The sequence below is a fragment of the Arvicanthis niloticus genome, chromosome 25, assembly GCF_011762505.2.
Source record: "Arvicanthis niloticus isolate mArvNil1 chromosome 25, mArvNil1.pat.X, whole genome shotgun sequence".
NCBI classification, from domain to species: Eukaryota; Metazoa; Chordata; class Mammalia; order Rodentia; family Muridae; genus Arvicanthis; species Arvicanthis niloticus.
The window spans coordinates 35,657,034-35,680,901 of record NC_133433.1 but is presented as its reverse complement, the minus strand read 5'-3'; the positions used below and the strand labels follow the sequence as shown (position 1 = coordinate 35,680,901).

The 23,868-nt window shown below is 41.9% G+C and overlaps 1 protein-coding gene across 3 annotated transcripts in view; it reads left to right on the top strand.

The window, feature by feature from the left end:
* The first annotated feature begins 1,396 nt into the window (after nt 1-1,396).
* Nucleotides 1,397-23,868, top strand: part of Sgk3 (serum/glucocorticoid regulated kinase family member 3) — a 101,150-nt gene continuing 78,678 nt past the window's right edge. For 2 of the 3 annotated variants that reach the window (XM_076924399.1, XM_076924398.1), the window contains exon 1: nt 1,397-1,524. The gene's annotated coding sequence lies outside the window, so the exon portion shown is untranslated. Of the gene's footprint in view, nt 1,525-14,075; nt 14,186-23,868 lie in introns of all 3 variants that reach the window. The other variant, XM_076924396.1, reaches the window with a different exon arrangement.

The following is a 23,868-nucleotide window of genomic DNA, read 5'->3' as shown; positions in this document are numbered from 1 at the left end:
CACACACACACAAGTTCTTTATAGTGGGAAGAAAAAATTTATCCTGGAAATACTATAATGGTTTCCATCTGTTTTTTTTTTTTTTTTTTTCTTCCTAATGTCAAAATGTGGTGATAGTTAGGTATTTATCTTTTAATCGAGAATGATGTCATTCCCCTTCGTGTTTGTTGATATAAAATTTCCTTTTGTCCAAGAAATCAGTATTATGAATATGGCTTTGATTAACAGATACACTGATCACTTGTTAGTTTTTGTCACAGAGAAGGTGTGTGTTTTATTGTGTGGACTGCTTTGCAAGCTGATCATAGTGGAACATACAAACGACCTCTGGCAATGTGTGGTCTATGTACTGTAGTTTTCTTGTCCAGTTCCCAATGCCACTGAAGAGCACTGTTTAGAAAGTCCTGGGAGAATAGTTTGTTTTACAGTATAAAAGAATTTGGGTTCCTAACATATTTTAAGAACAAGGCCATATTGCAGCATGGATAGTACAAATAACTTTTTAAGTAAATACTCATGAGGTTAAATCTTTGAGTATCGGTTTTGAGACATAAAGAGTTGTTCTTTGAATTTACGGAAGTCACTCATTGATCTCAGTTCCTCTAATTATTTGTTCATAGATTTGTGGCAAATTTTCTGGAATCACATGATTTAAAGGGTAGATTAATGTTGCAAAATCTGAAGCGTACCATGCAGACAGAAATCTTTTAAACAGTTGTGCAGGTCTATTTTCATGTGGTACTAGATAAAACCTGAATTACAGTGGTGGTGTGGCTCTCTGGTTCAAAATTTTAACTCGACTCCACAACCACTGAATCGTGTTAATTCTTAGTTCCCCATTCACAGAACAGGTTTAAAAAAAACGCAGCTTCTGTAGTTAAATGGATAAGCACCAGCAGTAGAGTGTGTTGGGCACTTTAAAAATAATCCATAGATCTAAAATGATGAAGAGAAAAGCCTGTTATCTGTACACAGCATCTGCCAATTTGTGAGAGCCCTCGCCCATCCATAAACACTGATCAAAAAAAAAAAAAAAAAAAAAAATCTGCTGACGTGGGAAAAGTGTAGAAAACTGCCCAAATCACGCTAAACGAAGCACAGTGGGCTCTCCCGAGTGTGCGGATACTTATTTGGCCTCTGCAACGTCCAGCTTGCAGTAAGCCGCGGCCCCCAGCCCTCTGCCACGGCGCGGGTCCGCTCGGCCGCCCGGGCTCCCGAGTGGGCCAAGGTCAACCTCGCAGCGGCCCTGGCGCATCCCGTGAGCTGAGCGCAGGAGCTCGGCGGCCTTTCTTCCTGAACTTTGCACCCCGCGTGAGGAGCGAGCGCGGGCAGCCGAGCGGCCCCGCCATCCATCCGAGCGGGTCCGGCCGACTCCGCCGTCCCCTCGCGCCGCCCCGCGCTCCGCGGGAGGAGCCGCCGTGACGCGTCAGGGAGGAAACGCCGGCGCCCGGCCGCGCCGCCGGGAAGGAGGAACCGCCAGCGCGCTGGGCTCCGCGCCCGGGCGCCCGGACGCCGCACAGCCGGGTAGGTGCGGGGCGGGTGTGCAGGCCTGCGTGGCGGGGTCGGGGCCGGGCTCTCCCGGGCGCCGGGGTTCCGCCGCGGCCCGGCGCGCAGTCTTTGTGTCCTCGAGGAGAGCTCAGCGCCGCGGCGTGGAGCTCCAGCGCGCGGGGGGACGCGGGCGGCTCGCCCGGCCCCCCGAGCCGGGCAGCGGGCGGGGAGGACCCGGGAGCCCACCTGACGCGGGGTGGGGGGTCCCTGCGCGGACGCCCCGGACGGCGGGGTCAAGTGGTGGACCGGACTAGAACGCGTCGCCACTCTTTTTTTCAAGTTCTCAGACTCGAACCCCTCGATCTGTTTTCAAAGTCGATTCTCACGGTTTAAGCACCGACGTGTGCCGCCTAAAAGCGCGCTGAGGTTTTCGGTTCTAAGACGCGCTTTGGGATGGTTCTTTGGACTGGCAGAAAAGTGAAGGGATTCGTCTCCTGAAACAAAAGTCTTTTACTTAATTTTGCACCGAGTGGCTGGGTGAACTGTAGTTCTGCAGGCAGAGACTATGCAGGATGCACTTGAGATTCAAGAATAAACATGGAACACTCAAGTTTCTGAATCTTTTGTCAGGGTGAGAAAAAAAAAAAAAAAAAGAAAAAAACGAAAACAAAACAACAAGACCTCAAACTGCCTGTTGGGTAGCTTGATTCTTTCTCTTTTCACCAGATTGAGTATTTACCCAACAGGCCTGGAAAGTGCCTGCTTTATTTACCAAACACAGCTCTTACTATGAAGTGTGCTGTTTCCTAAGTGCTTTATAAATATTACCTCAAATTCTTAACTCAAAATATTAAGTTATAGTGGTTGTAGCCACGAAGAGGCCATGCATACTCTAGTTCCCCAATGTTATAGAAAGAACTGGAAACATTAGAGGAAGTTTCAGACATATTTTAGGAATGGGTGTGCCTTCTGCCCCCTAGGCTACCACTCCCTTAAGACAAGTTATTACCCTTCATCCCCTGTGGGATTCTTGTTTGGAGAAATAGGACCTGTTGCCGGCAGGTCTCAGGTCAGATCCCACATGACATCAGAAAGATGGTTTCTCTGATTCCAAGTCTGACAACTCAGACATCAGAAGTTTCCTTTCTTTAAACTGCCACTGTGTTGAGCCTCTTGTTTTTAAAGGGAGCTTTGTTTCAAATCTGTTTGACAGTTCATATGACGTGGCTCAGATGGGAGCATCGGATTAAACTTGAACTGTGAAACAGAACGTTTTTGTTTGTGACATAAACAAAACATAAACAGTTTGGTAATTTTCTGTGGGTGGTTGTTGCTAACACTGAGTTGGTTGATATATCCCGTAAGGTGTCCATTTTGTGATTTGCAGCTTATATAGAGAGAGGATCCCGCCCCCAACCCCAATAAAATGCTCTTTTCAAATGAGTTTTTGGACCTGGTGCTTAATGTTAAAGACCCAGAATGGTCAATAAATAGTATCGACACAGTTTTTGTCACTATGTTGATTATAAATGTAATATCAAGATTTTTTTAAAATCATACTCATCATCTCTGTTGGTTCTTTTCTTTCTCATAAATTTCCATTTCCTGGGAGAGGACTAAGTTGATAAGTTGAGTTGATAAGCCTGATTAATAGGACTATGTATGAAGCCAGGAGGCTCTCCCTCCACGGATACAGCTTATGGTGGGTACCACAGACATGGGGTGGTACTCATGAATTAAATTCAGCCTAACATCTAACAATTGTGTTTATCCTCAGAGAGACTGTGTGAGGTCAGTGCTTCTTAAAAAGCTCCCTTTTCTACAAGTAAAGACACCAAAACATGAAAGTGTTGATTTGCTGCAGCCATGTTTGCCGAGCTAATGGAGGGTGAGCCCTAATGGAGTAGGTGCCCAGACAGACAAAGCCTGGCACATGCAGGCCTGTAATAAATATTTGTGGAATGAATGACTTTAGAAAGCCTGCTCTTTCAAAACATACCTCCCAAAATACCATCGTAATTGATCTGTGCTGAAGAGAGGCCTAATCCAATGCTTCTCTTATTTCAAACAGTATCTGATGCAGTATTTTCCTATAAAAAGGACAAAGATACCCTTTGGACTCAGGATTTATCATCTCTAGTGTTTTAAAAATAACTTAGTGGTTGTTTTTCTTTCCTTTTTTCCCCCCTGTCAAACACTCTACCTATATTTTATTTTGTTTTGTTTTATTTTTGGTCTAGTTTTAAGAGGCTTTAGGTCGGACAAATGCTGTTAGTACTTGTGCCGACAGTTTTCTTACGTATGTCTCTAAGCACTTGGATTTATGGGGGAGTTCAAATATAATGGTCAAAGTTATTTCTCAGTTCTCTTCTGAAGTGTCTGACGTGGTGTGTTTTTTGAAGCTAATTACTTTAGTATAAAGCATCTTCTAGAAAAGCAAAAAAAAGTACCTTCATTTATTTCTATCCTTTAAGCATGCGCCTCTGCATCCTAAAGTGTGTGGTCCCAGATAGATTACCTTTAGACAGAGAGGACAATATATATGGCCATTACCTGGGAGAGGACCGAGAAGGACCACTGGATGAAAGACAGCACAGCCTTTTCCACCAGGGGCTTTAGGAAGAGAGAACATCTTAATGAAGCCAATCTGAGTCAGTTGCCTGTCAGCCTTCTGTGTGGAGGTGGGATAAATGCTTTCTAAACCTGCCTTGTAGAAACTGCCGTTACCCTTTCAATCTCTGTGTGTTCTTTCTCTTAAAACTTCATGTAAATTACGGACTAAACTGCTGATTCATGAGAGTCAGATTATGTAACGTGTTATTCCTGACAGAAACGGCTCCCACACTCGTTTAAGTGAAGATGTGTCTCTATTTTTCTTTACCTGCTCCATTCCTGTTGGTGGAAGCTTTGATCTTCATTCACTCTCCCCATTTCATGGAGAAAAGTGGTAAATCTAAGAGGGGCTGAGCGGCCTGGCCTTTTAGTCCACATCAACACTTAACTCAACAGGAGCTCTGCGTTAATTACTGTTGCCAAGAAGATGTGGAATCATGTGCTGACGGCCAGCCCAGAGTGTCGAGCTGTGTGAGGCCACGCCAGGGGCTCCAGAGAGAGTTAGGACAGGGTGCCACAAGCCTGGCCGTCAGTCGTTGAGTTTTCAAACTCATCCCCATTTCCCAAGGCTCTTGTAAATGTGCCCACGTCTATCTCTGGGCATCCACAATTCTACTTAAAACCAAACACTCCGTTGGTAGAGTTTTCCCGTTACTCCGGAGGCCCTGGGTATGCTCTCCACTGTCATTAGTTAAACAAAACAACAAAAGTCCAGTAGGGCATGCGTGAAATAAGAAGTGTTAGTCAGACTCTGAGAGATTCCTGTATAGGAGAACTTGGTTTCCACCATGGGGACAAATGTAGGGAAGACCTAAGGGGACTGACACCTGGGGAAGAGCTAGACATGTGTACCAGTGTGGTAAGTGTCCACAGCCACACTTCCTGTAAGTTCACGTGGGCTGACGTGTCCTTACCGGCAGTTCTTTCTTTAGGCCGCTGAATGAGGGCTTTGCAGATGATTTAGAAAATAGAGAACTGATTTAGTAGCTTGAAACAGGAGACCAAGGGTGGCTTTGACTTGAATAGGGGCCTGGCTACTGTACCTTTCTAAGGCTGTACTTTTAGGGAATGTCTGCCATACTGAGATGTCATTCTTTACACCGTGAGTCTGTTCTGTCATTTTAAGCAAATAACACTGTTTACATAGCATGTAGTAATAAGCACGATTCATGTATCACGTGTATGTTTGTGTGTGCACATGCATGTATATATGTGTGTATACATGTCTGCACAGGTGTGTGTACATGTGCATGAGGCTAGATGTCAGCCTTAGGCATTATTCCCTAGGACATGTCCACCTTGTTTTAGAGACAGATTCTCTCACTGTGAACTTGCTTGTTAGGCTAGGGCAGCAGGCCAGTGAGCCTCTTGGAATCCACCTGTCCCCAGGGCTGAAATTACAAATGTATGCAACCATTCCCTGCTTTATACATACATTGTGGTCATCAGACTCAGGTTCTTATGCATATCTGGCAAGGTCTCCCAACTTAGCTATCCCCAAGCTCCCCCAGTTTTCTGGTATATTTGCTGAGCAACTAAGACCAAGCATTCTGCTATCTATGTAAAATTTCATAATACTCATCTATAAAAAGTGGGGAGATTGGTAGGTAAACAGTACTTGCTATACTATCTTGAGTTTGAATCCCAAGCACCCACGTAAAAATGTGGGTATGGATGCACATCTCTGTAGCTCCAGCATTGGAGAGTGGAGGCAGGTGGATCCTGAGACTGGATGATAAGCTAGTTTAGCCAAAAAGTTTAGCACTGTTTCCAGGTCAGAGAGAGACTTTGTCTCAAGGTAATAAAGGAGAAAAGATAGAGTAAGACAGAGCCTGTGCTCTGGCCTCTCTGTGAATGTGCACAGGCACTCTCTGTCTCTCTCTGTCTCTCTGTCTCTGTCTCTGTCTCTTTCTCTGTGTCTCTCTCTCTCACCACTGGGACTGGATTAGCCAGACTCGGGATTATATATAACTTAGTTCCTTGGTATGTCATTAGGATTGGAGTAGGATTATATATAACTTAGTTCCTTGGTATGTCATTAGGATTGGAGTAGGATTATATATAACTTAGTTCCGTGGTATGCCATTAGGATTGGAGTAGGATTATATATAACTTAGTTCCCTGGTATGTCATTAGGATTGGAGTAGAATTATATATAACTTAGTTCCGTGGTATGTCATTAGAATTGGAGTAGGATTATGTTTAACTTAGTTCCGTGGTATGCCGTTAGGATTGGAGTAGGATTATGTATAACTTAGTTCCGTGGTATGTCATTAGGATTGGAGTAGGATTATATATAACTTAGTTCCGTGGTATGTCATTAGGATTGGAGTAGGATTATGTATAACTTAGTTCCGTGGTATGTCATTAGGATTGGAGTAGGATTATGTATAACTTAGTTCCGTGGTATGTCATTAGGATTGGAGTAGGATTATATGTAACTTAGTTCCGTGGTATGCCGTTAGGATTGGAGTAGTTTGCTTGTTTGAGTTGAAAATGAGGAAACTTATTGCTGCCGTCATTTGCTTTTTACTTTTTAATTGTTTTTGAGGTGGAAGGTCTCGAGCTGATGCCTAATGGAGAATCCAACTCTTGGCCTCTAGTGCTGGGACTGCAGGGGCATGCCACCACGTCAGGCATTATTCTGGCTTTTAAATAAAAGTAGATTAAGTTTGGGCTGGGTGTGGTAGGGCGTCCTTGTGATCCCAGTATTTGGAAGGTGAATATCAAAAGTTTAAGGCTAGTCTGGGCTATGTATCAAGGCCATCTAAAACAGAGCCTAATTAATTTTAAATTTCTGAGTTTGCAACTCAGCATTTACATATATAGAGAAAGAACCATGTGCTGTAGGACAAATGTATAAACAGTATGCTCATGTATGAGATATGAGATGTATAATTAGATTGGGGATCTTGTGAGATTTTCCCCATCCACATAGGCATGTCCACTGGTGTGGTCATTAGGTAGGTCTTGTTCATGCAACCATATTTTGAGAGTTTATGGTCACAATATCCCTGCCATGTCTTACAGTTGGCTTCTGAGTCTTCTAGCCTTTAATGTTTTTAAAACATAAAATTCCTCTTCCATGTTCCCTGAGCCTTGGATGTTGAACTGCATTGTAGATGTACCAGGTATGAATGGGCGCCTCATGCTCATTTATTTTCTGCATTTTGACCAGCTAAAGATCTGTGTAGTCGTCTCCATTTGCTACAGAAATGAAGCTCCTTGGTGAATGTGATAGCTACATTTATCCGTGGGTGTAAATATTTAGAAAATAGTGAGACACTATATGGATTTGGGAAAATAGCAGTAGTCTGTGATCTGAACAGCCACAGGGGCCTGGCTAGGTTTACAGTACTGGGCATGAATTCTCACCTATTGGGTTGAGCCATAAATCCACTTAGATAGCTGTTGGTTACATTAAGACGTGGGTACCACTACTGTACCATTGGGGATATCTCCCTGGGTAGGCTGTTGTCATAGGTGGCAGGATTCAGAGCTGATTAGAATTGCTTTTCTCAGGGGGCAACTTGCACAGCACCTATGTAAGAGCTAGTCCTCAGGGAGGAGGCTTCCAGGTCAGTTCCAGCATGCTTCTTCCAAGTCCTGCATCTGAAGATTGTAGTGTCTTCAGCAGTTGAGACTTTGGGAGGCAACGTAGGATACTGGCAGCAGCTTACTTTGTTTTGGGAGTCTCATGGACCCACGGACCAGAAGTTCAGAGGAAGGATGTTTGTTTTTTAATTCTGTGTATATGTGTGGTATGTGTACATGAGTCCTGGTGCCTCTGAGGCTGGAAGTTTCAGATCTCCCTGGAGTCTTCCTGGCTCTGAGTTGCTTCTCACTGTATGACATTTTCCAGTTCCATTCATTTACTTACATATTTCATTTCCTTTCCCTTTTGGTAGCTGGATACAATTCCATTGTGCCAACGTACTAAGTTTTCATTATCCACTCATCAGCGAAGGACGTCAGGAGCTTCCGTTTCCTAGCTGTTGTGACTAGAACAGCAATGAACATGGCTGAGCAAGTGTCTCTGTAGTAGGATGTAGAGTCCCTTAAAAGATATTCTTCTAGACTTCCATTTTTATGCATGTACCCATGTGTTTTCTGAGCTGTTTTTGTTCTGTTTTGTTTGAGACTCTAACTCTGCAGCTCCGGCTGTTCTGAAAACCATTATGAAATCAAGACTAGGCTTGAATTCTGGAGAATCCTTCCATCTCAACTTCTCAAGAGCTGGGATTACAGGCATGAGCCACCATTCCAGGCCCTTGGTGCCATTTTAAAAACAAACAGGCTTGCCCTGCTGTTTAGAGAGTCATGCTTATGTAGCCAGTGAACGTCAGAGATTCCACACACCTTTGAATCAGTTATTTGCCCGTGTTTCCTGGCCAGCTGCCATGCCCCAAACCTGGCCGATGTTCTTGGAAATTTATACTACTGTTAATAAAGAGAATGAGTGAGCATATGTGTATGGATTGGCAAATCCACCCCCAAGCAGCGTAAGAGACATGTCCTCTTATGGGTCCTGGGCGTGTGTTGTCAGCGCATTAAAACAAACACGTGATAATCAAGAAAACGATGGGGATTTACAGATGATTGGCTGTAATCACTAAGAGAAGCAGAAGGAAAAACTGACTGCTCTGAAGTTGTTAGGAAGGAAAGCGGTTGGCCTTGAGCTGTGTGAAATGCCCTCGTAAGCATAAGCACATCAATCGAGGTAATTGTTCTGACAGCACTGGCATGAGAGGAAATAGGGTGTTCTTATGATCCTACTTTAAGATAGGCTGCCTTGGGGGAGATAACACCTAGTAAAAGTTCAAGCACACACCTCCTCCTTGCATCCTGACACCCCCAGTTTTCCAGATAGCATCTGTGTTGACCTCTCACCAGCTCTGAATCTACCTCTTTGCTGAATGCTGCCTCTCTGCTTTTCTCTTTCCCCTTCTCATTCCTTTCTCTTCTTTCTGGCTTTTGCATCAAACAATCTCTCCAGCCTTCTTTTCTCCATTGGGTCTTCACTTTGAATTTGAACAACAACAAAAAAAAATTACTAATTATAGTGGTAGGTTTACGAGAAGGTCTTTAATAAGGAGAAGGAAAGCTTTTAATTTGCAAGAAAAGGTGGATATTATGAAGAACGAGTGGTTTCAACCTCCAGCCCTTGTGGAATACACAGTAATTCCTTTAAAAATATCCACACAAGCTTCACCTACCTCCTTATCACTAAATAGCTGTTTTTCCTTAAGCATTGACATGACCTAAAAAAGTAAGCTATTTATACATTTTTATTTTATTGATGTTATTGCAACAACATTGGTTTGTGTGGTTTTTTTTTTTCCTATAAAAGATATCAGGCACATAAATGGGTCAAATAAGAGTGTTTGGTCTGGAAAGATAACTCTGAGATATGACACATTGCCTTTAGACAATACATCTAAAAGTTCAAGTATCTGGCTTAAAAACAACTTTTTTGTTGTTGTTGATTTTCAAATAAGTCGAAGATTAAGGCAATCCCAGACCGAAGGTTATGCAGCTTTGGGAAGTGGTATATCAAGCTTCTGAATGCTTCCCCTCCAGATTTCCATCAGTAGGTACACATGGGTGAGCTCTTGGGTCCAGCTGGATGCTCTGGGGTCAGAGATGCAGCAAATCTCCTTGAGCAGTGCAGGTCTCGGCTGGAGATGTGCATGGGTATGCCAGTGGTGACTCTGACTCCAGGGTGCCTGCACAGGTAACTGTGTAGGAGTCAAGACTTACTTTTTATAAACATTAGTAGATTTTTAAAAGATGTTTTTATTCAGCCTCCCGACAACAGGCTACTGAAATTGAAACATGAACTACTATTTTATTTATTTGGACTAGGATGTTAGAAAACATTCAGAACTCAGACTACTATTTTTTTTTATCAGTTTCCTCCTCCTCTTCCTCCTCCTCCTCCTCCTCCTCCTCCTCCTCCTCCTCCTCCTCCTCCTCCTCCTCCTCCTACTTCTTATTATTCTTTCCTACTCGTTCTCCTTCCTTCTCCTCCTCCTCCTCCTCCTCCTCCTCCTCCTCCTCCTCCTCCTTTTCCTCCTCCTCCTCCTCTTCCTCCTCCTCCTTCTTCTTTAAAAAGCATTTGTTTGTTTAGTGTGGGATATGTGTGTGTGTGTGGACAGCTTGCCAGAATTGGTTCTTTCTTTTTACCTTGTGTGATCTGGACCCCAAAACAGATAATCAGGGTTGCTATCAGGCACCCATACCTGTTGAGCCCTCTCAAAAGCCTTGGTGGGACTGCCTGCCTAGCTCTGGCTGTCATGGAACTCACTATGTATGTAGACCAGGCTGGCCTCAACTGACAAATCCTCCTGCCTCTGCTTTCCAAGTGCTGGGATTAAAGGCACTTGTTACTGCTGCCTAGCTTCTCTGTTGTGTTTTTTATATGTGTATGTAAACTTGCACAGTGAGTAGTTTACTGGGATGTGACTGTTGCTCTCTTTTTTTGATTGGTCTTTTTTATCTGTTTCCCCCCACCACCAGTATTTGGTTTAGTTTCTTGTTTGAAAGAGGATTTTTTTAATTAATGGAGGAGAAAGTACCCGATGTTCTAGCAGAGGGTTTTTACTATTCCTATGTGCGTCCCTTTTCCTCCTTGGATTTTGTCTTGGAATTCTTTTACTTCTAGCTTCTACTATTATTATCAGTGTTTCTTCCTATTTCTCCTTTTCTCTTTCTGTGTGTGTAGGATTTTAAATAAATTTATTAGTCTCACTTACATGTAAAGGTAGTGTGTGTGTGTGTGTGTGTGTGTGTGTGTGTGTGTGTCTGCATAGGAAGGAGGAGGGAGTTGGATCCTTGGCACTGAAGTGACCTGTGGGATGTGAGCACTGGAACCAATCTTGTCCTCTGCATGAGTAAAGTGCTCTGAACCATGCATGGAACCAGCTCTTCAGTTTCTTGGATGTGTTTTTTAGAGTTAGAATCTTGGTGTCTGTCTTGTCTGTCTGTCTGTCTGTCCATCCATCCATCCATCTATCTATCCATCTTATTTCATATAGATCTTAATGAAGTCACTATTGTTTAAAAAACTCAACTACATACATAATCTTGCTTCAAAGAACTGGCCAGCACCTGCCACAAGCGTTAGTTCCTTTGGTGTTGCTGTGACCGATGTACTTACTGCACAGAACAGTGTAAAAACAGTGTAAAAGAGGAGATGTTTGTTTGACTCCTGATTTCAGATTCTGGACCATCCTAGCAGAAGTGCTCAAGGAGCATGTGTTGGGCCTCTTCAGTGACTGGCGGGCAGAGAGAATGGCTGGAGCTAGAAGGGGCTATAACCTTCAAAGGCATGCCCCTGTGAGCTACTCCACCAGCCAGACCCCATGTCTTACAGGCTCCACAGACTTCAGAATCGTCCCTGGAGTCAGGGGCCAAGGGTCACCACGGCTTACTTCCCTTTCATGCTGTCAGGTGCTGTAACTACAACTCAGTGTGAAGCCTTCCATTCTGACACTGCGAATCAGGCCAAATGTTGAGTTACCATTACAGCATTAAAAGAAGCCTTTAGGGCGGGGCAGTGGTGGCACACGCCTTTAATCCCAGCACTTGGGAGGCAGAGGCAGGCGGATTTCTGAGTTCAAGGCCAGCCTGGTCTACAGAGTAAGTTCCAGGACAGCCAGGGATACACAGAGAAACCCTGTCTCGAAACCCCCCCCCCCCAAAAAAAGAAGCCTTTAATTTGAATTTATACTATTCTGCTGACTGTGTACTTCCTTGTTTCCTAATACAGCTATTAAATATACCAGCATAATTAGTGAAAATTACCTTATATTTCCCCATGATGTCTGACGTTATTGGTGTGTATAGTTTATCTACTTAAGATTATGTAAGTTTGGTGTTGTAGGAAATGAAGGTGCTTATTATTTATATAATTCTTCTTCCCCTTTGAATGGTATCATTTCTCTCATCAGGATCTTTGTAGTTTTATTGCTTATGGTACCTGTATTTCACTTTTCAGAGAGCAAAGAGAAGGGAATTAGTGTTTGTTGGGGGCAGAGCAAGATGATTTTATTTAAAAGCCACAATAAGGCTGGACAGACAGCTCCGCCAGCGTTTATGAGCCTTGGCTGATCTTTCAGAGGACTCCGGTTTGATTCCTGTCATCTCCATGGCAGCTCAGGAACACCTGTAACTATAGCTCCAGGGGATCTGACTCCTGGCCTCCACTAGGCCCAGGCATGCAAATGGCACTAGGCACAGACACACACGCAGGCACAACAACCCCTACACCTTTAGAAAACTTCAAGTCACAATAACTATGGCATGAATGGGTTGGATAGTGTTATTTACAGATGGACACACTGAACATAGAAGGCCTCAAAGGTTGCTACTCATATCATCATGGGCCCAGAGCCCATCTCTGTAGGTCTCCCCAACTTGACTCCTTCCCCTTGTGGCTTTTGACAAGGGGATAAAACCTGACAAGCACAAGCAGAATTAACCTACAGACAACCCAGATAACCATCTGCTGATGAGGCAGTTAAGTGGGTTTAAAATGGGCTCTGTATTTTTACTTTATTATTCTGAAATAGTTTCAGTGTTTTAGTTTAGGAACTGGTACCAAGTTTTAAGAACTCTGGCTGAAGATGCATTAAATATATTAGTATATAAGTATATTAGACATATAAGTATATATGTCTAATAGAAAAGGACTCAAAATTGTATACTTAAAAGCTGGTTGTTTGAAGCCTTGAACCAACAGAATTTGAATGTTATTTGCCAAACTTTCAGACTCTGTTAGTAACCAATGTCCGTTAAACTTGAAAACAACAGTGGACACAGTTGTGTTCTGAAACCACTTGGGTACCAGCATTACTTACGTTCACCCTCACTCCGCCTTTTTGGGGGTGGGAAGGGGCATGAGATGAGCCTCCAAGAAGGAAAAACAGTAAACGTTTTAGGTCAAAATCTGTTGTTTAGAATGAAAAGTCTCTGTCCTTCTAGATCAAATTAATGCAGTTTTAAAATGGTTTATGGAGAGGGTTGGTGCCTTTCTGCTCAGTGCAGATACAGGGTTGGACCGGCCTCGTCCGTGCGTAGCAAGGAGGCCCTTATCAGGTCTGATATAGGCACCTTGGTCTTGACTTTAGCCTCCAGAATTGTAGGTCTGTCATCCACTGAGAGACTTCTGGGTGGTTGCCATTTTTTGCTCTTAGGAGCAATGCTGCTGTGAATATTTATGAATAAATCCTGCGTGGCCATATGTTTTCACTTTCTGAAGACATATACCTAAGAGAAGAATCGCTGGACCATATGTAATTCTTGTTTAACTTTTTTGAGGAATTCACAAACTGCTTTCTTGAGTATTTGCTTGACTTTATAGCTTCCTTGTTAGAGTATAATGGCTCAGATTTTTTTTTTTGTAATTTTACTTATTGTGTGTGTGTGAGCGCATGGTGTGCACGCATGGTGTGTGTGTGTCCCACAGTATGCATGTGGAGTTTAAAGGACAACTTTGTGGGGTCATTTCTCACTACCTTTGTGTGCCTTTTAGGGATAGAACTCAGGATGTCAGGCTTGGGTGGCAGTTTACCCACTGAACTATCTCACAGGCCACAGGCTTTTGGAGTTTTTCACACACTCTCAAACACTGTTAGAGAACTTCCTATTTTAGTGAATGTGAAGTGGCATTGTGGTTTTGATTTCCAGGGCCCTAATAACTCTGTGCTGTGTGTTTATATGAATTATTAAGACTTTCATGTTCTGCTTTGGTCAGTTGTAAGTTTTCTTTGGAGAAATGTCTATCCAGAATCTTTGCCCATTGGAAAAACTGCATTATTTCTTTTACTCTTTCTTCATTTGGGTCTCACCTAATTGTTCACTTTAAAAAATATCACAGAAGACAGTTATATCTGGACTTTGCTTTGTGTAAACTCTTCTGATCCCTAGTTCAGTCTCTGATTCCTTGATGTGGCTTCTCTGTTTCTTTCTAGGTTGGTCTTGCTAGTTCTATTGAACCGTGTGTTTCTTCCGAGTCATCTGACTAGTTGGTGTGCACTTGCTCATGGCATCCTTTGAAGCACCTGTTCCTTCTTTGAGCTTGGTAATGATGTCCCCTTTTCCAAGCCTGGCTTTAGTGATGTCTCTTCTCTCTTTTCTTTCTGATCAGTGTGACCACTGACCCCACCAAGAACCAAGTTTTGACTTCATTGTGTGTCTTGTTTTTAACCTTTCTTTTTTCACTGGTTTTTGTTCTTATATCTTATTACTTCCTTCCATCTATTTATTTTTGGTTTACTTTACTCTCCTGTCTTCAGTTCCCTTTTCTTTTTCTTGGAATGGAGATCTTAGACTGGTCTTGAACTCCTGGGCTCAAATGATGCTCTGGCCTTAGTCTCCTGAGTCGCTGGAACTTCTGGTGGCTCTCTTCTCGTTACTTTTTATAAGATTTATTTTTATTTTGTGTGTTTCAATGTTTACCTCCATGTGTCTATGTGCCTGGTACCCAGAGAGGTCAAAGAGGACGTCAGATTCCCTCGGAACTGGAGTTACAGATGATGGTGAACTGGGAACCAAACCCAGGTCCTGTGCCAATGCTGGTGCTGTTATAGCGGAGCCAGCTCTTCTTCGCCCTTCGTAGTTTCTTACGGTGAAATGTTCGGCGACTTATTCAAAATCTCTTTTTAATATAGGACTTTATAGCTACATATTTTCCTCTGAGTATTAAGTCATCACTGGAATTTGTTATGTTGTGGTTTAACATATTTTCCAGTTGTCTTTATGATTTTGTCTGTGAATCCATTTGTTGCTTAAGAGTACATTTTGTAACTTTGCCACATTTTCTTTATTATTACTTTCTGGTTTAATAACACTGCTGTCTAAGAACATACCTCGTATAGCTTCTGGACTTTTCATTTTACGAAACCTTACAGCCTAACATCTGGACTGCTATGGAGATGTTTCCTGTGAGCTTGACTTCCGCTGCTGTCAGGTGGGATGTTCATAATGTCTCCTAGGTCTGGTTCCTTCAGGCTGTCTGTCGTCATGTCTTCCCTTGTTGCTCCTCTGCCTAATTGTTTTTCTTACTGCTTCTAACTCACTGGTTTAGTTGTTCATGTTGATCTGACTATAAAAAATTATTATGAAGGTAAAAGGCTCAAATGCAAACTTAACAATGTTTCCATGAGATATTTAGCCTGGCAGTGATGGCTTTAATCCAAGCACTTAGAGGGAGAGGCAGATGGATCTCTGAGTTCAAGGCTAGCCCAGTCTACAGAGGGAAATCTAGGACAGCCATAGCTATCCAACAACAACAACAATAATAATAGTAATTAATTTATTTCATGTTTAAATATTATAATTTGTCTCTAAGTTAAATTTGGTGCTATTTATCAGGTCTGTGGTTACCTTGAGTCTATATCATAAGATTTGCTAGTAAGGTACACTAGAAATGTTTTTAAACAGTACAGACACCCATCTCAAATAAATTAACATTCTTATTTTGATCAACTTAACAATGTGAAATATTGAAGAACACATTTGCTAGTTTTTAGTTGAGATAACATTTTCAAAAAATAGAATCTTCTTCCTAACACTAATAAATTGCCAAATGTTCTTATTTATGCTCAATTGTGACATTGTTTGACTTGCAACTATAATTCTATGAAATGAATGTCTTGGAATCTTAAATAGTAGAAAAGCTGTGTGAGATCTGGCTGTTAGAGATGACATAACTAACATTGAAATAATAAATTCTTTTCCTTGGCAGAACTGCCTGGACATGCCAATGTCACGAATAATGCTCTTATAAAATTTTTTATTGTAAATATATATGCATATATATATATGTATGCAAATTTTGACTTTTCCTTGTACAACACAAAATGTATTCTTTCTTTTAAAGATAAGCCAGTGTTTTGAAATTATAAAAATTACATATCTGCATTTTGATGCTTCATAAAACTGTATATGTATTATGCATGGTTTTCAGCTACTAAGTTATCATGTAACAGCAATCATTTAGAAGGCCATTTGGCCTGATGAAAGATGTGGAATCACAATATAGGGAAGAAATTCTAGGAGAAAGTATAGGTTACAGACAGCATCTATAGAAGAGATTGCAACTGTGGGACAGAGTATAGAACACGGAGCAGGAGGTAGCTGTAGAAATCTTTATGGGTCTTGGCAAGAGGCTGTTACTCAAAAACGCATTGCTAAGCAATCTAAATCTGTTTCTATCTCTGGAAGGAAAATGTCTGAGGGAGAAGCCGGCTGTTGACACACATCCTCTTCTGTAGTGCAGTTACTACAGTAACTGAATTACATGTTTCCATTTAGATCACATGGCAGTACACTTGGCAACACTGAACGTCTAAAAAGCATAAATGCGACTATAACTTGTGAGCTGGCCTATGCAGGGGATGATGCCGTGAAAATGCTTGGCATAGTGAGGACCACGATGGTTTCTGAGTGATGCTTCCTGAATGCTGGAGGAGACAGACCTGCTTTCTGCTGCACATGTGTAACAGCCTCACCTGGAGGATTGAGACAGCCTAGGTCCTAGTGTCAAGTTGGCCACTAACCTTTAGCAAGTAAGAATATATTCTCTTTGACTGTAAATAATTCAAAAGTTTTTCCACCCCTCAAATCCTATGGTTCTATTAAATTCATTTTGAAAAAGAAACTTGAAAGATTATTCTTTCAGTAAAGATGGAAGCTTTTGTTGTTGTTTTCAGCGTTTGCTGTTTCAACTAGGCTAGGCTGCATGAATAAGATTCTTGATAGCATTATCTAAAGCCAAGCACTGGTTTATCTGAAAACAAAGGGTTTCTTTGCAGTGTCATTTAGCTTGGCATGGGCCATGAATCCAAGAATTATTCTACAGGAACAAGAGAACAGTAATGTAGTTGTACTTAAATCCAGAGTTCCACACAGCCATTCACCAGAAAGAAATTGAGGGGAATGGTTACTTGTAAATCTGCGAAAGTTCTAAAATGTACTGGTCTATTTAAACATGTGGTTCAGATCACCCAAAACTGACAAACTGCTGCTTTTGTTGTATTTGTTTGTGTAGGATAGTCTATGTGATATTAAAATGCCAAGTGATATCATACATTTTAGAATTAGCCTTAGCATAATTAAGAACAGAGGTATACATTTGCCAAGGTTCTAGTTAAGTGATGGCGCACCCATTTCTCATTAAGTTTATTCACCTGTAGAATAGGCACAGTGTGTGACATGCTAACAGGATTGTTGCGTTTAAAGTTAGGAATACTTGGAAATCCTTTGGCACAATAGATGGGTTCAGTAAATGTCAATAATCTTGATTTGTGCATCTGTGTTTGTGTTTCTTTGTGTATGTGTGTGAGAGTTATCTTTAGGTGTTTGTATGTATGAATGCATATGTGTATATGTGCAGCTACATGTAAAAGCCAGGGGATAACCTTGGGCATTATTCCATAGGAGCTAACCGTTTTTGTTTTATGAGACAAGGTCCCTTCACTAGGTCTTGGTTATTAGGTAAGGCTGTGTGTCCAGCCAGCCCCAGAGATTTTACCTGTCCACTTGCAATGTTGGAATTATAGGCATTTGTCACTTTGTCCAGACATAAGTAAATGTGTAGCTACCACCTTTTCATTAGTTAGTTTATCTTATTTATTTAGGAAGTATCCCAAAACTCACCAAGTAGGCTGGGCTAGGATCTGCGTGTTTCCCCCCCATTGCTGAGATTATAAGTACGTACCATAGTTCTGGGCTTTTAATTTTTTTTTTTTTAAAAAGGTTCTGCAAGTTAAAATTAGTACTTCATGCTTTCTAGGTAAACAGCTTACTGAAAACTATCATTCCAGTCCCCTACCCCATGTGTATATGTGTGTGTGTGTGTGTGTGTGCATGTGTATGCAACACCTCAAACTCCTGATATTATGTTTGTAGGGAGAGTTAAAATGGGATCTTGCTGTTTAGCCTGACTGGCTTGGTACTCAGTGTGTGGCCATACTGGCCTTGAATTTGCAGCCGCCTTCCTCCTACAGTTTTCTGGGTGCTGGGATTACCATTCCTAACTTCCTAATAATACTGTTTTGTTTGAGACATGCTCTCCTGCAGTGTAGCCTGGCCAGCATTCATCATGTAGCCAACTATGTCTTTGAATTCATCTGCTTATCTCTAGCTCTCTGGAGATTATAGACTCAGACCATCACACCTGGCTACCTAATAATATTAACTGTTCATTGTATTTCCTGCCTTTTTTTTCTGTTAGTTGTTTCAAATGAAGACAGAGCCCAGCTTTTTCTTCTTTCTGTCCTATTAAGTTATTTTGGATTATAGGAAAGGATAATGCTTCCTTTAAGATGAGCTCCAACCTAAACATAAAGATGACAAGACAGTGCCCCCTAATGTAAGGTGCCCAGGTGTCTGTTGCCCTCTCTTTGGGCTATATTACCTGTGAATGGGTGATTAAAACTATTCTTCATGGGTTCACCTGTATCTTATAACTTCCTAATCTATGCCTTGTACCATGACCAGCATTTTTTCTTCTTCAGACTGATGTGCCCAACTGTCTACTACTAGACAATTAGTTTCATATAGTGCAACCTTACAGACCACTTATAACAATGTGTATGAAATAAAATACAGGTTCTGGGAAGGCAACTCAGTTGCTAGAGGGCTTGTCCAGAAGCACAGAACCCTAAGTTTGATCCCAGATTTGGGGGATGGGAGCAGGAGATTCGGAAGTTCAAGGTTATCCTGCATAGCAAGTTTAAGGCTACCTTGGATTATATGAGAGCCCATCTCAAATTTAAAAAACAAGACCAAAACAGTACCACATTAAACATAAAATCTTCAGCATGGAAGAAGATCTTTACCAACTACACAATGGAGGATTATTTGCTAGGATCTATAAAGAACTCCAGAAATTAAATACCAGGACATCTATTAAATACCATCTAGTATATGACAGGGCTAATGAATTGAATAGACAGTTCTCAGAAGAAGAAATACAGATGATCAATAGATATTTGAAAAGTTCAGCATCCTTAGCTGTAGGAAAATGCAAAAGTAAAACTTTTTTGAGGGTCCATCTTTCTCTGATCGTAATAGTTATCATGAAGAGAAAAAACAACAGATGCTGACTGGGGTGGGGGGAAGATCCCTACTCACTGCTGGTGGGAATGTAAGCTGATGTAGCCACTGTAGACATCAGTGCGGACATCTCTCAAAAAGAAAAAAATAAAACGTTGTACACTCCAATTATAACACTCCTAGATTTCCATCTATTCTCTTGCTACTATGATCTCTTGAAGCTCTTGTCATCTTCTGCTTCTTGGAAGTGGCTCCCTGGAAAGAGATTTCTTTAGATCCAACTTTGATAACTCCACGTTCATTCTTCATGTTGATTCTTTTTAAGATTTATTTATTTATTTATTTATTTATTGGATGTGAGTACCCTGTCACTCTCTTGAGACACACCAGAGGAGGGCATCAGATCTCATTACAGATGGTTGTGACCCACCATGTGGTTGCTGGGAATTGAACTCAGGGCCTCTGAAAGAGCAGTCTTAACTGCTGAGCCATTTCTCTTCATAGTTGATTTTAATAATCTGAAGTGAGGATGTGACCTTTGTCATTCCTATACAGAAGTCTTACTTCCTCAATATCAAATCTGGCTTGTCAGGCTTTTTTTGATCCTCTGGATTCTGTTATCTACTGGAATTCCTGGCTTGTATTCTCAGCTCACACAATACCAGTGACTTCCACATCTCTGTCAGTGAATTGCTTACTAGTCTGTAAAGGCAACACGAGACGCCTTCTTCAGGACACCTTCCCTCACTTTTCCTCTTCCTTTCATTGTCTCCTCAAACTGACAAACTTGCTCTCTCTAGCATCCCCATTGTGCCCACTGGCTATTTCTATCCTTCTACACTGTTGTCTTGAATTGGAACTGTCTGATGTTTTGGGTTTTTTTTTTTTTTTTTTTTGCACCCATAACAAAGTTTTGGCTTCTCAGCAACACATTCAACAGACTTCTTATCTCTAGAAGTGAAAGTCACAGTTGTCTGTGAAATTATTTCTTCAGAAGCACTAACAGAGTAAGAGAAGAATTCAGGAAACATGATTTGGTTCCATGAGAATAGTAAGTTTAGCCACTTCCAGTGGCGTCTCTTCCGTTTGTTTTAAACATTGCAGATTTCCCTTCCCTATTTGAATGCTGGTATGTATGGCGTGGGTCAGCCCCCAGAGCTTTTTATTCCTTTCATTAGAAGTCAAGTCTGACTTTATGGATTTGTTATTGTTGCTGCTTTTATTTTTGTTTGTTTGTTTGTTTGTTTGTTTGTTTTTCCATGCTGGGTATTGGTTCCAGGGCCTCATGCATGTTAATCAAGCATAAGGCCCTCAGAGCTGAACCTCCAGCCTCTGGGATTCTTTGATTATCACAGCATAACACACACAACACAGTAAAGTTTCAAAAATACAAGACTTCACCTTGCAGACTGAGCATTCGTGGTTGCCTGTCCATGTTGATATGGTCATCTGTTCACACCTTAAAACAAATGCTAAAAAAAGATAGGAAAATACTTTTCCACTCTACCCCACATTCCAGTAGAGAGTAATCTTCTTTAAGCTCTATATTAACTGCATGCCTGCCTTTCTTAACTCACAATAGCTCTTTATTTGTTCAAGTCGAAACTCTTCATGCACCTCACCTATTTGAGTTTTTCTGATCAGCCCTTCTACAGAGGCCATCTGCACTAGTAGGTCAGTCTACTTCTGAGGTAGACAAAGAGTGGAGGTTGGTTCTTGTTTAGAGCAGGCTCCAACTTTTCAAATATAGGCCGTAGGATCAAAATGTAGACGTTAACATTGTATTTTGGTACAATAAATGTAAGCTTTATATGTATGAAGTACTTATTGGGTGCCAACTATAGACAGTACTGTATCCGTGAGTGGGGGTTGGTCATGATGAAAATCAGCCTGGCCTCTGCCAAACAGTATTTTTCATCATCCAGTTGTGTGTATGTGTGTGTGGTGTATTCTCATGCTCCCATATGCATGTTTATTCAAACGTGTGGGAGCACACCTGTGTGAGAAGGGCCTGTTGACACTGGGTGTCTTCCTGGAGCTACTTCCACCTATATATTTAGACAGTGTCTCTTGCTGCATCCATGGCTCAGCCGCTGAACTCGGAGCTCCCCGATTTGCCTAGCAGGTTGTACAGCGAGTGCCTTACTCACCGAACCATTTCCCTAGCCTGGTTTTGATCTAATTTTGAGGGCTGATAAACAGTTACAATTCAGGATTAAAAGTTCTGGGAAGTACCTGCAGAGCCCATAGCAGGAGTACCTACTCTGAACTGTGGGGCCCGGGGAGCTTCTCAAATCCATTCATCTTTCCTTCCTTCCTTCCTTCCTTCCTTCCTTCCTTCCTTCCTTCCTTCTTTCCTTCCTTCTTTCCTTCCTTCCTTCCTTCCTTCCTTCCTTCCTTCCTTTCCTTTCTTTTTTTTTTTTTTACATTTAGTTTGCTACCAGCTGTCAGGAAGTACAGTACAGGTTGTTGAAGGACCAGCATGTTCAAAACTCTCATGTGAGGACAGCCTGGACCCCTCAGGAAAGAGGTGTCTCTTTCCCCTTTTCTGGTTTTTTAAAAATGTGTTTCAAATTATAAGCATGTGCTGCTGGTCCAGAGGTGTTGGCTCCTCTGGGGCTGGGGTTCCAGGCAGCTGTGAGCTGTGCCTTGTGGGTGTTCAGAACCAGATGTGGGTCCTCATCCAGAGCAGTACGAGCTCCTGGCTGTTGACCATCTGTCCAGGCTGGGTGCCAGGGACAAGGAGGTATCTCAGGATAGATATTTCTCCTGTGAGGGACACACACACTTTTACTTTGCTTTTACGTTGCCCAAATCAATTTATCGTTTACTGTCATGGAAAGTCTAGGTGACAAAAACTCAAAAAGGGAAAATGGGCTTGAGTTGCCTCAGCTTCGTTTCTATCTATGTATAATTCACACTGGAAATGTTAATGTATAGTTTTCATGCACATCAAGTTCACAAGTAAGTGGTCGTGAGAGGATTGCTGTAGTTTGCTGGCAGCCTCCGCCCCCACCCCAACCCTGGGCCTCCTTGATGGAGTCTTCCTGAGTGTGTCTGTGGAGACCCCTCCCCTCATCTGCTTACTGCAGTCTGAGCTTGGTCCTCCGTGCACTGCCTTTAGCATACCTTTGTCTTTCTGCTTCTGAGTTTTCCCACCTACCTTTCACCTGCAGTGCTGGTCTTCCCGTTCACAGCCTGTGTATGACTGCTTTCGAAATCTCTGCTCACATGACTTTCTATGATGTCTATAGTTTTCTTCCCATACATTTTACTCCTGCAGTTTTCTACCCTAGGAGTGTTTTCATTTTGAAAAAAAAAAAAAAAAAAAAATGACAGTCTTTTGCAGTGTTTTTAAAAATACAGATCCGGGCTGGAAGATGGCTCAGCGGTTAAGAGCACTGACTGCTCTTCCAGAGGTCCTGAGTTTAATTCCCAGCACACATATGGTGGTTCACAACCATCTGTAATGGGATCTGATGCCCTCTTCTGGTGTGTCTGAAGATACCTACTCATATAAATAAAATAAATCTTGAAAAAAAATACAGATCACATTGGAAATGTTAATGTATAGTTTTCATGCACATCAAGTTCACAAGTAAGTGGTCGGTCATGAGAGGATTGCTGTAGTTTGCTGGCAGCCCCCGCCCCCACCCCAACCCTGCATTGGTAAGTCTTGAAACTGACTTAGTAGTTCTGACCAGTATTTAAAAGCCCTGAATTAAATAGGCCAAAACAAAAATAATAAAAATTTGCTGCGTATAAAAAGGTATAATGTCATTTTGTGGTAATTTCTTTATAGGACTGTCTTACTGTATAAAATGTGATCACAGGTGTTACTTGTGTTATTTGTGTAACCATGAGTCTTAATCAAAACAATTAAGAAACATGCATAGCTTAGTGGTGGAGCCATGTGGACTAATTCTTCAAATTACATATTTAGGGACAGGGACTTGTCACTGGGCCTGTCCTCTTCATATGATATCTAGGGAGCTACTTCATCCCAAGAGTGGACTGACTGTCTTTGAATTTATCTAAGTCTTTCTAAACACAATTATAGGTGGATCTCTGTCTCACAGAGAAACTGTGTCTTGAAAAAACAAACAAAAAAGGGTGTGTGTGTGTGTGTGTGTGTGTGTGTGTGTGTGTGTGTATGTCTAAACATAGACATGTCCTACCGTCCTCCACATGGTCAGTCTAGCAGTTTGAAGGCTCTCAGCTCTATTTCTCCCTAAGCTTTCTCTGGGGATATCCATCTTCCAGGTCCTGTATGGGGTTCTACTTTCGTGTCATCATTCTGGAAATCCTCAGGTTTTTACCTGTGCTCCTTTGGCGCATTCTGTTATTCTGGGCCAGGCACAAAATCTAATTAATAGCTTTCTCAGAAAGTATGCATGGGAAGAGAATGTTTTGTATGTTCACACTGGTGATAAAGTCCAGGCTTCACTCGTGAGGGACAGGTACTTTACTACTGAGGTATAGCTCTGGCTTTAGCCACAGGTTATCTGAACGTGCCCCCACCACCACCACCACCACACACACACACACACACACACACACACACACACACACACACACGCTGAGTCTGTCTGGTTACAGAGCTCTAGCTGAGGATTATTTCCCACAGACTGTTAAAACTATTGCTCCTTTGTTCTCTAGTTCCCACTGTTGCTATTAAGAGCTCATTCCTCTATTTCTCAGCTT